This window comes from Sus scrofa, chromosome 3 (assembly GCF_000003025.6).
Source record: "Sus scrofa isolate TJ Tabasco breed Duroc chromosome 3, Sscrofa11.1, whole genome shotgun sequence".
Lineage (NCBI taxonomy): Eukaryota > Metazoa > Chordata > Mammalia > Artiodactyla > Suidae > Sus > Sus scrofa.
The window spans coordinates 55,513,083-55,527,521 of record NC_010445.4 but is presented as its reverse complement, the minus strand read 5'-3'; the positions used below and the strand labels follow the sequence as shown (position 1 = coordinate 55,527,521).

General features: G+C 46.5%; 1 long non-coding RNA gene across 1 annotated transcript in view; it reads right to left on the bottom strand.

Annotated features, from left to right (window-relative positions):
* LOC110259978 overlaps positions 1-12,230 on the bottom strand; it is a 40,002-nt gene extending 27,772 nt beyond the window's left edge. The window contains exons 1-2 of the long non-coding RNA XR_002342531.1: positions 11,735-12,230; positions 11,038-11,123 (exon numbers count right to left, since the gene is read on the bottom strand). This is a non-coding gene — a long non-coding RNA (uncharacterized LOC110259978). The remainder of the gene's footprint in view (positions 1-11,037; positions 11,124-11,734) is intronic.

Below are 14,439 nucleotides of genomic sequence, written 5' to 3'. Positions count from 1 at the left end.
CCAGATCTGAGCCGCAACTTCAACCTATGCCACAGCTCACAGCAATGCCAGATCCTTAAGCCACTGAGCACGGCCAGGGATCGAATCTATGTCCTCATGAATACTAGTCAGATTCGTTTCCACTGAGCCACAATGGGAACTCCAGCCCAAACTTTAAAAGTTAGATTTCCACATTAAAATCTGGGGATCCGGAGTTTCCTTGAACCCAACACAGTGTCCAAGAGGATGTGGGTTTGATCCCTGGCCTCGCTCAGTGGGTTAAAGATCTGGTACTGCCACAAGCTGTGGCATAGGCTGCAGATGTGACTTGGATCCAGCGTTGCTGTGGCAGCAGCTGCAGCTCCAGTTCGACCCCTAGCGTGGGAACCTCCCTATGCCACAGGTGTGACTGTAAAAGGGAAAAAAAGAAAATCTGAGAATCTGGCTTCTTGTGAAAAATCAGAGGTTGTAACAACCCCAGCGGTGCACCCTCACAAGGCAACAGCCTGCTGGGTCTACTAGGAGCTGGCCCTACGGAGGGGGCAGGTGGGCCTCGCTTGGGAAGAGTCCTAACCACTCCCTATTGTCTTACCCTTGACCACTGTGACTGCTTGGGTCCTACAGCATGTAAATTTTTTATTCCTAACTAGGATACCTGAAACATGAAATTAGGGGGTGGTTTTGTGCAGTCAACAAAAGGCCACGTCTGTTGTACAGCCACCATGCATTCTCGTGGAAAGAGGAATAGCAGAAATCAACCCCATAAATTATCTCGGGTTCTTTGCTCTGGAGTACTGGGCTGGCTGCTGAATGAATCCATCCATCTTCTGGCCGTTGGACAAGGAGGCCTGCTTGTTGTGGCCAGACTTGTGCTCTGGGCCTGCCTGGAGGAGAGTGGATTTTAGGAGGGGGTGTTGACTCCATCCACAGCTGCTCAGCACTTGGGGCAGAGCAGGGAGTAGGGGTCCTGCCCTGACATCTACCTTCAACATAAGGGTGCCATGGGGGGGGGGCATGAATAATTCATATCACAACCAAACCGATGCTCAGAGCGCTTCAGTGGCAGTGAATTACTTCGTGTGCATTTCCTGTCTGCACGTCAGTCAGTCTCTTTTCTCCCTCTGCGTCTGTGGCAAGCTTATGAATGAGTCCATTCTCTAATGCCTCTGCCTTAGGAGTGGCAGTTGCAGGATCCTGGCCTGAGTTTCCAGTTTCTGACTTGCTATTTACAAACTGTATATCATAAGATTTCTAATAGCACATGACAAGAAATGCCTCTACTAAAGAGGAATCTGGATGGAAAGAGAGGAACAGTGGTCCTTTTAGAGTCTCTGGATATTTGCGCACATGGAAATCAGGAGACTTGGGTGCTCTGGTGAGAAAATGTGGTTGGGTGGGTGAGGGGCGGGGAAGAACGCAAACATTCTTTCCAGAACATTCTTTGACTTGGGTACTTTACATGTGTTCTTGCTGCTCATATCAGTTTAGAAACAGGTTCTGCAACCTGAACCCCTAGAAATATAATGGGCATCCCATTTGCAACTTAAGATTTTCTAGTAATCACATTTTAAAAAGGTAAAGTGTGAAATGAGTTTGGATGGCATATTTCACTCAAAAATCCAAAATAATCATTTAAAGATGTACTCAATATAAAAAAAATTACAAATGGGATATTTCACTTTTTTTTTTTTTTTGGTTGTGTTGTTTTTTGTTTTGTTTTTTTGCCTTTTCTAGGGCCGCTCCTGTGGCATATGGAGTTTCCCAGACTAGGGGTCAAATTGGAGCTGTAGCTACCAGCCTATGCCAGAGCCACAGCAATGTGGGATCCGAGCTGCGTCTGCAACCTACACCACGGCTTACGGCAATGCCAGATCCTTAACCCAGTGAGTGAGGCCAGGGATCAAACCTGCATCCTCATGGATAATAGTCGGATTCCTTAACCACGGAGCCATGGGAACTCCTCACTGTGTTTTTTTCAGACTAAGTCTTCAAAGTCCAAGGTTGAGCTCATGCTTATGACACCTCTCTGTATGGACCAGACACAGAACAAGTACTCAAAAGCAACACAGCAGCACAACACTGTTCTATTCAGCAGTACAGCCCTGATAGCAGAACAGCCCTGCTCTCAAAGCTGTGTGACTTTGGGCAAATTGCTTAACGTCTTCTGCTTCCTTATAAAATGTGAACAACAGTAGTTGGACTTTGCCCAACTCAGGTGTATCTGCTCAGTCCCTCCCAGATTTTCTCAACAGATTAGCAGGACACAGCGGTCATTGTGACACAATGGCAGGGTAACTGCAGGTGTAGACAAATGGCAAAATGACTTATGTGACCTAATTACAAGATGTAGCTGAAATTCAGATAACAGAGCTTGTTAAAAGCAGGTTTGTTTTGTTTTGCTTTGCTTCCTGTGGCACATGGAAGTTCCCTGTCTAAGGGTCAAATCAGGGCTATAGCTGCCAGCCTACACCACATCTCACAGCAACACCGGATCCTTAACCCATTGAGCAAGGCCAGGGATCAGACCCACGTCCTCATGGACACTAGTCGGGTTCATACCACTGCACCACGAAGGGAACTCCTTGTTAAAAGCAGTTTTCATGCTCATACGGGGTGACATTAAAGGCAGACTTTGAGCTGACACCTAAGGATATTCGAAGCCTGCTCAGCCCCCACCTGGGGCTTCCAGCAACCTGTCAGGCCTTCATTCGGACAGCACAATTTTTTTTTTTTTTTTTTTTTTTTTTTTGTCTTTTTGCCTTTTCTAGGGCTGCTCCTGTAGCATATGGAGGTTCCCAGGCTAGCTGTCTAATCAGAGCCATAGCCACCGGCCTACACCACAGCCATAGCAACACGGGACCCGAGCCACGTCTGCGAACTACACCACAGCTCATGGCAATGCCAGATCCTTAACCCACGGAGCAAGGCCAGGGACCAAACCCACAACCTCATGGTTCCTAGTCGGATTTGTTAACCACTGCGCCACAACGGGAACTCCTGGACAGCACAATTCTAATGCCACCAGACGCAAGATTTTCCTCCTCCCTTCCTTCATTCCTTTTAAGAGGGCTGCCCCTGCTACACATGGAAGTTACAAGGCTAGGGCCTGAATCAGCGCTATGGCTGTTGGCCTACACCATAGCTCACAGCAACACCAGATCCTTAACCCGTTGAGTGAGACAAGGGATCAAACCCACATTCTCATGGATAATAGGTTCATTACTGCTGAGCTCCAACGGGAACTCTGCCACAAGCTTTTTCTATGAGACACTGGGGAGATGACCACCTTCTTTAACCTTATCTAATAAACTGGAACTTCTGAGATTTGTATGCCAGACATTTGTTTATAATGATTACTGCGCCAAAATAACAAGGCTCGTGCAAAATCCCTGTGTGTAGCTTGTTTGAACGTTCAGTTGTTTAGTTTTATTCAGGTCAATTAGACTGTCTTTTAATGTAAGTATTCAAAGAATTGATGCTCTTTAGGCAACATCTTAGCTAAAGAAAATTAGCTAGGATGAGAATTTTTAGGGAAAGTAGAATATCTTTGTTAACCAAAGGGGAAGTTGATTCTGATAAAATCTGAAAGCTCAGATAAATAAGATGTAAGATGTAGCATAAGTATAAGATGCAATAAGAATAAAATGTAACTTAAAAGTAGCACAAAGAGGGACCTCATAGAAGTGAACTCGCCTTGGGACCAAATGACCTGCTCTCGAATCTTGGTGTTGCCACTCTTCACTGTGACTTTGTTTCCTTACCTCTAAGATGGAAAAATATGTACCTTCCAGAGCTAAGGGACAGAATTAGATTCTTAGCATGATAAATGTCAATTCCATTTTTTTTTTCTCTATCTCTGAGAATAGATAGGGTAAAACAGCTAAGAAAAAAAATATACAGGCAAAGGCTTTTGGTCATTTTGTGTGTTTTTACCTTTTTTGTGGCTTAATTTCTTTGAGCAAGGAACAATAATTGTTTCTCTGATTCGGAAAGGAATACTGCTGAATATTTAGAAAATATAGAAACATATGTTTTTTTAATGATCAATAAATCTACCACACGGAGATAAGCACCGTGAACATTTTTGGTTTTGTCTTAAGCATGCTTACATGCAAACATTTTTCTTTCTTTTTACAATATTGGATATTATTACTTTAAGTATTATAGCCCAGTTTTCACTTGTATGCTTGGATTTTTTTTCCCCCCACATCTATAGGGTATGGAAATTCTGGGGCCAGGCATCGAACACTCGCCATAGCACTAACAACCAGATCTTTAACCCACTGAGCCACCAGGGAACTGTATGCTCGATTTTTAAAAGATTCTTCAAAAGTTTTGAAATTTCTCTCTCTCTTTCTTTTTTTTTTTCTTTTGTTTTATGGTTGCATTTGTATAGCATACGGAAGTTTCCTGGCTGGGGGTCAAATTAGGGCTGCAGCTGCAGGCCTATGCCACAGTCACAGTGACATTGGATCTGAGCTGCATCTAGATCTGAGCTTCAATCCCGGATCCTTAACTCACTGAGTGAAGCCAGGGATTGAACACACATCCTCACAGAGACAATGTCAGGTCCTGAAACCACTGAGCCACAATGGGAACTCTGGACTTTCTCCTATTTTAAAAATGTTGTTCAGGGAGTTCCCTTCATGGCTCAATGGAAATGAATCTGACTAGTATCCATGAGGATGCAGGTTTTATCCCTGGCCTCGCTCGGTGGGTTAAGGATCCGGCATTGCCATGAGCTGTGGTATAGGTCACAGACACAGCTCAGATCCGGAGTTGCTGTGGCTCTGTTGTTGGCCGATGGCTACAGCTCCAATTTGACCTCTAGCCTGGGAATCCCCATATGTCTTGGTGTGGCCCTAAAATATATATATATATGTATATTGTTCAGAAAATAACTTACTGGTTACACAATACTTTACTGGTTGATGTACCATATTTTATTTAGTCCTATTTTTGGACATTTAGACTGTTTCCAAGTTTTTTCAATATAGAAAATTCTGCCTGATATACTTGCATACAGATTTTGGTGCACATCTGTTGATGTCTTTAGAATAAATTCCTAGGAGTGGAATGAGTAATTCCAAGGGCTTTTCAGTAGTCCTGCCACATTTCTAAATCACCCTTCTGAAAGAATGTAACCATTGATGATGAGTCTACTAGAGTGGATGATAATTTTTATACCATCTGGCCTCAGAACCAAATGATCAATTACAATTTGAAAGTAGTAGTTTGGGAATGGATGGATGGGTTGTAGGTACACATGGGAGTGCTATCTATCTTTTCTAGGATGCTCTTATATAATTTTTCCATTTTTGTAATGGGGATGCAGGGCTAAAGAAAATTGGGAGTGGACCAGAGAGTCTCCAAAGAAGAGAACTTTGCCAAGAATGGGAAACACCAGCCCAGGGCTCAAACACAATGAAGTGCTAAAAAGGAGGAAGGTCCATACACACAGCAAGACTCCCGGTGAGTCCAGTCTCCAAGGGGAAACTGCTCTAGGCTTGATGTCCACCCTGGGAGGAAGAGGCTACTGGCTGCCTGCCAATTATAATTGGGTCAAGACAGAGCTGCCTGGAGGAACAGAAAACCAAGGTGGGGGTGGGAGAGAAGAACAGGGAGCTGGAGGAGGCAGGAGAGGCATGAGAGGTGGGAAAAGGTGTGAGAAAGACGGGCCGGGTCTGTGATATCCACCAGCCTGCTGGAGACCAATGGTAAGCTTTCCACAAAGGTCAGAATTCCCAAGTGCAACACATAAGAGCAGTTCCTATGGGTTTCTGGAACTGCCTAGAGGATGTTGTGGATGCGGGGGGCATGGCAGAGATAGCCCCATACCCTTTATTTGGCCTAGACCAGCAGCCTCAACTGCCAATAGCTGCTTCAGGTTATATGAAGATTTGAATCAGGGATTTCCCATTGTGGCTCAGCGGTTAACGTATCTGACTAGCATCCATGAGGATGCAGGTTCGATCCCTGGCCTGGCTCAATGGGTTAAGGATCCGGCATTGCCATGAGCTGTGGTGTGGGTTGCAGACGCGGCTCCAATCCTGTGTGGCTGTGGCCAGCAGCTATAGCTCAGATTCGACTCGTCCCCTAACCTAGGAACCTCCATATGCTGCGAATGCGGCCCTTAAAAAGCAAAAAAAAAAAAAAAAAGATTTGAATCAGGAACATGGCAAAGACAATATGAAAGGAAAGAATTAATTTATATTTATTTAAACTAGAGATATGCACAAAGCACATGCCCTGGCAAGTTAGAGCACAAAAACAGCTGCCAATGTATTTAGTAACTGTACGTAGAGCTAGCAAGGTCACAAACCGAAAGAAACCAGTACAAATCATTCTCGAAACTGCCACAAAGGAAAATACCTAATCCCAGTAAACGTGGCTCCCTACTACTTAAACCTCTTGAGGAATAAACACAAGATACTATGCAGTATGGTTTGGGGAATAACAAATCCTATCAGATGAGTAGCTCTTTCACTACTCATTCTAAGTTTGGTAGATCATATGCTCTTGTTTCCGTGGTACACTTACTTTTCCACAGGGGGTTTAAAGCTGCCCCACATTAACAAAACTGACAAATATGGTCAAAACGTTAGTATTAGAAACAAAATGTTTTCAAAGGCTGGCCTTGGGCCAGTGTACTTTAAGTTTTCATCATTGATAAAAGATGGTACGTGAATAAATGAATTAAAGAGATGCCCCAGCCTGGGGTTAGAACTGACCAACATAGCAACTAAACATCTAAGACAGGAGACAGAAGCTGAGAAATCAGGTGTCACAGATACAGAAAATGAAGTTTGATGGCAACTTGGACACATCCCCAAGGGCAAGCCACTCTAGAAAGCCAAGTTTCCAGCAGTTGAGACACATTTAAGCACTAACTTTGTAGGGCTTTTTTCTATTTTCAGTGGAAAACTTTCAGAAAAGCATCCTTCACGTTTCTGCATTCTTAACGAATAAGACAAGTCTAGTTTTTTCTTGGTGACTCAAGGCGATCATATAAGACCAAATTCAACAGGCATTTATTGAGCCAAGGGCTGCTTTGTGCCAAGTACTGTACATTGACATTTAAACCCTTTTTGTTTACTTTAAAACCAGATCTGGAACATTCTGCTGAATGAAAGAAATCAGTCACAAAGGACCACAGAGCATACAATTCCATTCATAGGAAATGTCCAGACAGGCAAATCTGTAAAGATAGAGAGGAGATTCCTGGCTGTCTAGGGCTGGGAGGGAGTGGTCTGGTCGGGGGGCTTGCAGGGCATGATGGCCAAGAGAGTGGGTTTCTTGGGGGTCTACGGCAATGTCCTAATGAGGGTGCTGATGACTTTACAAGTCTGAGAATATATCAAAAGGCATTGTGTTTATACTTTAAATGGGTAAGTTGTATGGTATGTGAAGCTAGATTTTAAAAAACCAGGTTGTTAATGTTCTGAGGACAGAAAGAGCCAGCATTTGAAGGAGAATGTGGGGCACAGGAACGGCAGCAGGGTTAGGGAGGAGCTGGCCATGTTAAGCTGCTCCTCATCGCTGAAGGATTCTTCGCCCCTTGAGGTCCTGCCCAGCTCTACTCTCCTATGTCCCTTCCCTCCTGTGTGCCTGCCCATGAGGGGTCCATGGTATTAGCTTTTTCCTATCAGCTCTGGTTCTGGAAACTGCAGAGTGGTTCAAAGGTAGGCTCAGGAGGCAGAGAGACCTGGGTTGTGACACCATCGCTGTGATCTTAGATTTGTTACCCTAAGCCTCAGTTTCCCCATTGAAAAGACTGGGGTAAGAGGTCCTTCACCGTGTTGTTTTGAGGGTTAAATGAGATAAGGCTTTGAAGGTGGCTCACTCTGTGTCTGACTCACACTAAGTGTTAGAGACAACGTGTCTGCGAAGGGAAGAGCAGCAGCTCCAAGGAAAAACGTCGTCACAGAGAAAGCTTGAGACCTCAGAGCCTGGCCTTGGCTGTACTTATTTGGGCTACTTGATTGATTGTGTGTGTGTGTGTGTGTGTGTGTGTGTGTGTGTGTGTGTGTGTGTGTCTGTGTAGTGGGGGTGGGGGGAATCTTGTCTTTTTAGGGCTGCACCCTTAGCATGTGGAGGTTCCCAGGCTAGGGTTTGAATCGGAGCTGTAGCTGTGTTGCGGCGGCTGTCAGCAGCCCAAGGCCGGAATGTATCAGCTCTGGTGGCAGCCCTATGGCCAGTGTACCAGCTCCAGCAGCTCTTTCGCCTGGCGAGAAACCAAGCGAGCACTTGGAGAGTTGGAGAACTCAGGTTTATTGCACTAGCAGGCTCAGAGGAGATCACTCTCTGGAATCTGAGCCCTGACGAAGGGTTTCACAAGGCTTTTATGGGCTACCTCTTCCGGGTCCATGCCTGGCTAATCGGACCGGAGTGACGTAAGGCAAGGTAGTAGATATGGAAACCAGTTTACAGAAGATGTGTGGGGAGGGGTGGTTAGGGGCGGTTGGCTGGACTTTGCTTAGTCATTATGGCCGGGGTCTCTCCTTTCTCCCTTTTTACTGGGACAGTTTCTCCTACAGCTGCCTGCCTATGCCACAGCCACGCTAGATCCGAGCCTCATCTGCGATCTACACCACAGCTCACAGCAATGCCAGATCCTTAACCCACTGAGCCAGGCCAGGGATTGAACCTCATCCTTATGGATACTAGTTGGGTTCATTACCACTGAGCCACAACAGGAATTCCTACTCAGCTGTGTTTAGATGGTTAAGAATGTGGGTGTCGGTGGATGTTCCTGCCAGACGGGGTGTCACGGATTTACCAGCAGGAGGGGGAAAGGAATCAGCAGGAATTGAGCATTTACGATGCGCTACGTGCTTGACCTTTGGTGTAATGATAGCTCCTCGTTACAGACGGGAGGCTGAGGCTCACACAGCTGATCATTATGACAAGGCTACCAAATCCTCTTACCAGGTGCGAAAGTCATGTACTAACTTGTCTAATGCTCCCTACTCTATGAGGTAGTGTGATACTGTGATCTCTAACAAGTATCTATTTGGCCTTGTCCCCTTATCTGGCATAGAGCTCCCCAAACCCTTGGAATTAAGTAGGTGTTGAGAGTGAGGGAGGGGGTCTTTGGTTATGTTAATGAGGAGACTTTGGACCTCACCTAAGGAGGGGGGCTGGTTGCCAAGAGCAACAACCACGTGATGAGGAGGTTGGAACTTTCAGGATCAACACCTGACCTTCTGGGAATGGAGAGGGGCTGGAAGTAGAATCAGTTGCCAATAGCCAATGAGTTAATCAATCATGCCTCTGTCATGAAGTCTCTGGAAAAACCCAAAAGGATAGGTTTGGAGAGCGTCTGGGTTGGTGAACACATGGAGATGGGGGAGAGAGGTGCGCCTGGAGGGGGATGGGAGCTTTGTGCCCCTCCCCCACCCCTAACCCTAAGCAGCTCTTCCCTCTGCTGTTCCCAAGTTACACCCTTTTCTAACAAGCTGCTAATCTTTGAGTTTGAGTTCTGTGAGCTGCTCTAGCAAGCCCATGGAACCCATGGAGGAGGTCATGAGAACCTCTGATCTGTAGCCAGTCCTCCAGAAGCACAGGTAACAATCTGGCTGATGCCTGGCGTCTGAAGCTTGGGGAGGGGCCGTCTAGTAGGACTGAGCTCTTCATCCATGGGACCTGATGCCATCTCTAGATAGAGCATCAGAACCGAGTTGAATCATAGGATACCCGGCTGGCGTCAGAGTATCCTTTCTGCCTCCTCTCACATTGAAATCAGTCCCTGAACACTGGGCAGAGGTAGTTAGTATTATCCCATTTTACATAGGAGGAAACTGAGGTAAAGAAAGAATTTCTAACTTACCCGGGGCCACATATATTACATTACAGATCTAGATACAGGCAGAAACACGTTCGATTCCAAAGCCCTTGCCTCTTCCATGCTGCTGCTGTTCACTCACACCATGGCTGAGGGTCCTAGCTATCCCCACATCTAATGGGAAGACAGGCTACAGAAGGAGCAGTGTATGGGGTGCTGGATGGATTGAGAGAACAGTGCCTGGCTTCAGTCAGGGAGCTGGCTCTTTGGGGATGACTGAGAGGCTTCCCCAGGCTCTTCTGAACCCTCCTACCTGAGAATACAGAGTGCCATTTTTCAGCTGAAGGCTATCTGTGGTTTTGAGTTTGTCAAAATGGCTCTTAACAGCTGTTAGCCATTGCAAGGCTGCTGGCGTCTGACTTTCTAATCTTTCCTAGGTCTCCCCCGCCTCCCTGCCTCTGCACAGGGTTTTGCTAGCAGGGAACAGAGGCAGTTCTCAAAAGCCCCAGGCACTAAAAGGAGAACAGGTGAACTCTGAGAATCAAGAGCGTCGCCTGCCTCCCCATATTGCACCTGGAAGCCCAGGCTTGTCTTAAAGTTCTGTGTGTAGAGTCAACAGATGCATGGCAGGACTCTGGTTAGAGCTTTGTCTCCTCTTCTCCGAAGTGGCTCTGAAAGAGCAAAGCAACGGTCCTTGCTATGCTGCCTCTACTGTTTGATTAATTTGATGCTGGAGAGAGACCTCTAGTATCTGTATCTATGTAGATACTCTGCAATAGGAAGGACAGCGGTAAGCTGTTCCCAGTCTCTGCAGCCAACCATCCAAGGCAATAGGTTAGTACAGGAGTCCTCTGCATCCATGTGTCCTGCATCCTTGAATTCAACCAACCGCAGCTCAGGCCCCCTGCCCCTTCCAGTATCTGACTCATCCTCCTCGCTCCCCCCTGCTTCTGGAACTGGCCCATTTGACAAGGCTGTCATAGCCATAAGGATAACTGCATTTAATTCATTGTACTTTCAGGTAGAGGCATGAGTGCAGTAGAATATGTTTGAAAATGCTTTTGTGTGGCTAATACAACTAGATGAACACAGGTATCATATTCAGAACTTTTCCTGGAATGAGTTTCTTCCAAACTGCAGTTTATTTTGTTGGGGTTCAGTGCCCCTAGCTCGAAGAAGAAATTCCCACAAAGCAGAGAACTGTTAGAGCTTTTCTGGTGCTCTTTCCTGCCACAATGGTATATAACATTTAAAAAATAATAATGATAATTTACTTTTGTGGAGAGGAGTAGCCCTGTTCATTCCAGCCCAGAGTGATTCTCAAGCCCCCTCTCCATCAGAGGCATCTCCAGGTCCCCCACTGCAAGAAGAGACCCCAATTTTAATTAGGGTGGGCAGTCCAAGCTCAGGAAACAGCTAGGTGGCCTGGGGGGCACAGCAGCAGGTGACCTTGGACTCCTTAATCATAGGGCCAAATTCAATGTGCTTGTGGGAGAACAAGTGTTCACTGGGGGATGGGGGCAGCTGTTGTAAACACGCCCTGGGAGTAGGGTGCCAGGCATGGCCACCCCATGGGGTGGATGGGGACAGGACAGAAGGGCTCCAGTGCTCCCCCGCCTCAATCTACTTTCTGCTCACAGACAACTGATGAGGTTCACGACTTGTTTCTCAGCCCCCGTGCTGGGTCACTGCCATGACCAGATCATAGATTAAGCTATTGACAGTTTCTTACACTTTAAGAACCTCCAAAGCACAGCTGCCCCCACGATGTTTTACAAGGGAGAAAGGAGAAGGATTAAGGGGAAGCCTGGGTGGGGCCCCCTGGGAAGCAGACTTGGGTATCAGACACTTAGGAGGGCAATGAACTTGGCCGAAGAAACAGGGTACAGAGGGCTAGTGCGTTACTCTGCCTGGGCTGAGGTGGCAAATACCATGGACCGGGGCTTACGCAACAGAAGCTAATGTTCTTACAAAGTTGGAGGCTGGGTGTCCAAGATCAAGGCACCCGCAGATCCACTTCCGTCTGAAGCCTCTCTCCTGGACTGGGAGTCAACCTCCTTCTGTGCCCTGTTCTCATCTCCCCTTCTTATAAGGGCACTAATGACTCTGGATTAGGCCCCACCCTCAATGACCTCATTTAACCTTAATTACCTCTTTAAAGACCCCATCTCCAAGTGCAGCCACATTTGGAGGCACTGAGGTTAGGGCTTCAACACATGAATTTAGGGGGTGTTATGATTCAGTCCATAATAAGATGACGTTGTGGACAAACACCAAACACAGTCTCCTCAAGCTCATGGACATGATCAGGGTCACAGGTTCCTTCCAGGAAGTCAGGGGCAGCCAAGACCATGTCCTAGGCCTGGAGAGGGGGGCTTCCTGGGGTGCCCTCTAGGACAGAGCTGAGGCCATGGGCTCAGCGGCTAGCTCACCCGGGGCGCCTGGACTGGGTCCAGGCTTTGTCTGAGCAGAAGACACAGGAGGGTGTTTCCCTGCTCCACAGTGATGAAACATGCTTAGGGGAGACCAAACTCCATGCTAATTTAATAGTCATTAATAATTGATAGCACTTATTCTTCAAGGATTGTTTTTCCACAGTGCTCAGAGGCTCGAGAATTCGCGATAATAAAATTTTAGCATTAAGATAAAACTGGCTTAAGAGCTTTTCTGCCTCTGTTTTAAATGTTTCTATATATAAAATATTCATTTTTAAGTTATAAACTAATAAACAAAGACATCCCCATTGGGTTCCCCTGTGCAAAAAAATCTAATGTGATAATGCAAATCAAGAAAGAGTAATAAACAAATGATAGAAAAAAAATCATTGTCTAGATACTCATGTCGCAACAGAAGATAGGGTGGGGGAAAAAACTGTAACTGCAATGTATACATCTAAGGATAACCTGACCCCCTTGCTGTACAGTGGGAAAATAAAAAAAATAAAAAATAAAAAAAAAATTAAAAAAAAGCAAAAAAATCATTGGTACATGATGAATAATGTATTTAAGTAATAGGTCCACTCAAAGAATCTGAATGGGCCTGGAAGGGGAAGGGGCTGGCGTGTAGCACCTGCTCTGTTGCCTGCGGTGACACATGACCTGCAGGTTTGGCATTTTTCCTTTCCTTTGGGCAGCTGTGACTTGACAGCTGCTAGGCTATTGTCTCACCAAAACAGGGGAGATGGATTCCACATGTGGTTCTCACCTTCCTGCCCTTCTTCTCTTTCAAAGTGTAGAGAACAAGGTCAAAAGCAAGTGCTTTTAGTCCTTAAGTGTGCCTTGCCTTTCCTGTTCCAAAGCCTGGTGCTGGTGGACACCTGCAGTCTCTCACCTCTGGCTGCTGTTCTTTCTCCAGAGTCCCTAAATACTGGCACTCCCATCTCTTCAATGTTGCAGGTTACTGGTACAGAGAGACAGGACACTGAGGCTTTTTGCCAGGAAGCAGCATTTATTCGTGCCGGCATTGGCTCAGCAGATTCATATCCAAAGGCTGAGCTCCAAACGCAGCTGGGGCGCTGTCTTATATACCCGCTGTTATTTTTTTCATTTACCCTTTGGTGCCTTTGCCCCCCCCCGTATAAAGTAACATACATTCTGTAAATTCCGGTTGGATGATCTATGCTACAAAGTTGCACATGGATATGGATTATGTCATACTGCCACAAAGCTGCACATGTGCACACAGAAGCTGAGTGTGCATGTCCCCTTCCCCTTGTTCCTGGAGGGCCCCTACCACACAAAGAGATCTTCAGGCTGATGACTCCCAATGTATATTCTAAGTCAGGACCCTCCTCTGAGCTCCAGGCCCACACCTCTATCTCCTTGTCATCTCCACCTTGGAAAGTACAGGTTTCTCAAATTCAAGTTTCCCTCCCTTCTCTGCTCCTCTTCCCATTTCAGTAAATGGCCTCCCAGCCACTCACTTGGTCAAGACCAGACCCCAGAAGACATCCCTGTTCCTCCCTCCCCTCTCTCCCAGATCCCCAGTGGGGAGTTCCTTCAGTTCTGCCTTCCAAATCCATCTGGAATCTGCCTAATTCCATCCATCTGCTTGGTCACCACCTGGGGCCAGCCACCATCATCTCTGGGTGACATATGTGCTATAGCCTCAGGATCAGCCTCCTCATTGTCATTTGGCCAACTTGCCCAGCAGCTAGAGTGATTTAGAACAAGGGCTAGAGCACAGGATGCCACTTCCACTCCTTGTTTGCACAAAATTCTTCCCTGGGTTCCTGCTGCCTTTGAATAACTTTCAAGCTTCCTATTGTGCCCTGAGGCCCTGATGGACAGGCCCCGCCCACTTCTCCAGCCCCTTCTTGAGCCCATCTCCCCTCCCTCAGAACTTTCTGGCCAGACTAGCCTCTAATGATTCTCTAGCACCTTACTACTCTCAGGGAAATCTCCAGATCAGCAGCTTCAGCATTGCCTGGGACTGGTTAGAAACCTCAAGCCCCCTTCCAGATGTACTGAATCAGAATCAGGAGTTCTGCAGGACCCCAGGTGATCTGTCTGCCAAGTCTGAGAAGCACTGTGAGGAATCAGGACACAATAAACTCTTTCCACTTCAGGGCCTTTGCACATACTGGCCTTTACCCTGGCTCTTCAATGGCTGGTTCCTAGAACAGCTCTGGAAATGGATGCACTAAATCATAGACACTTCTGGAGAAATTTGGAGTC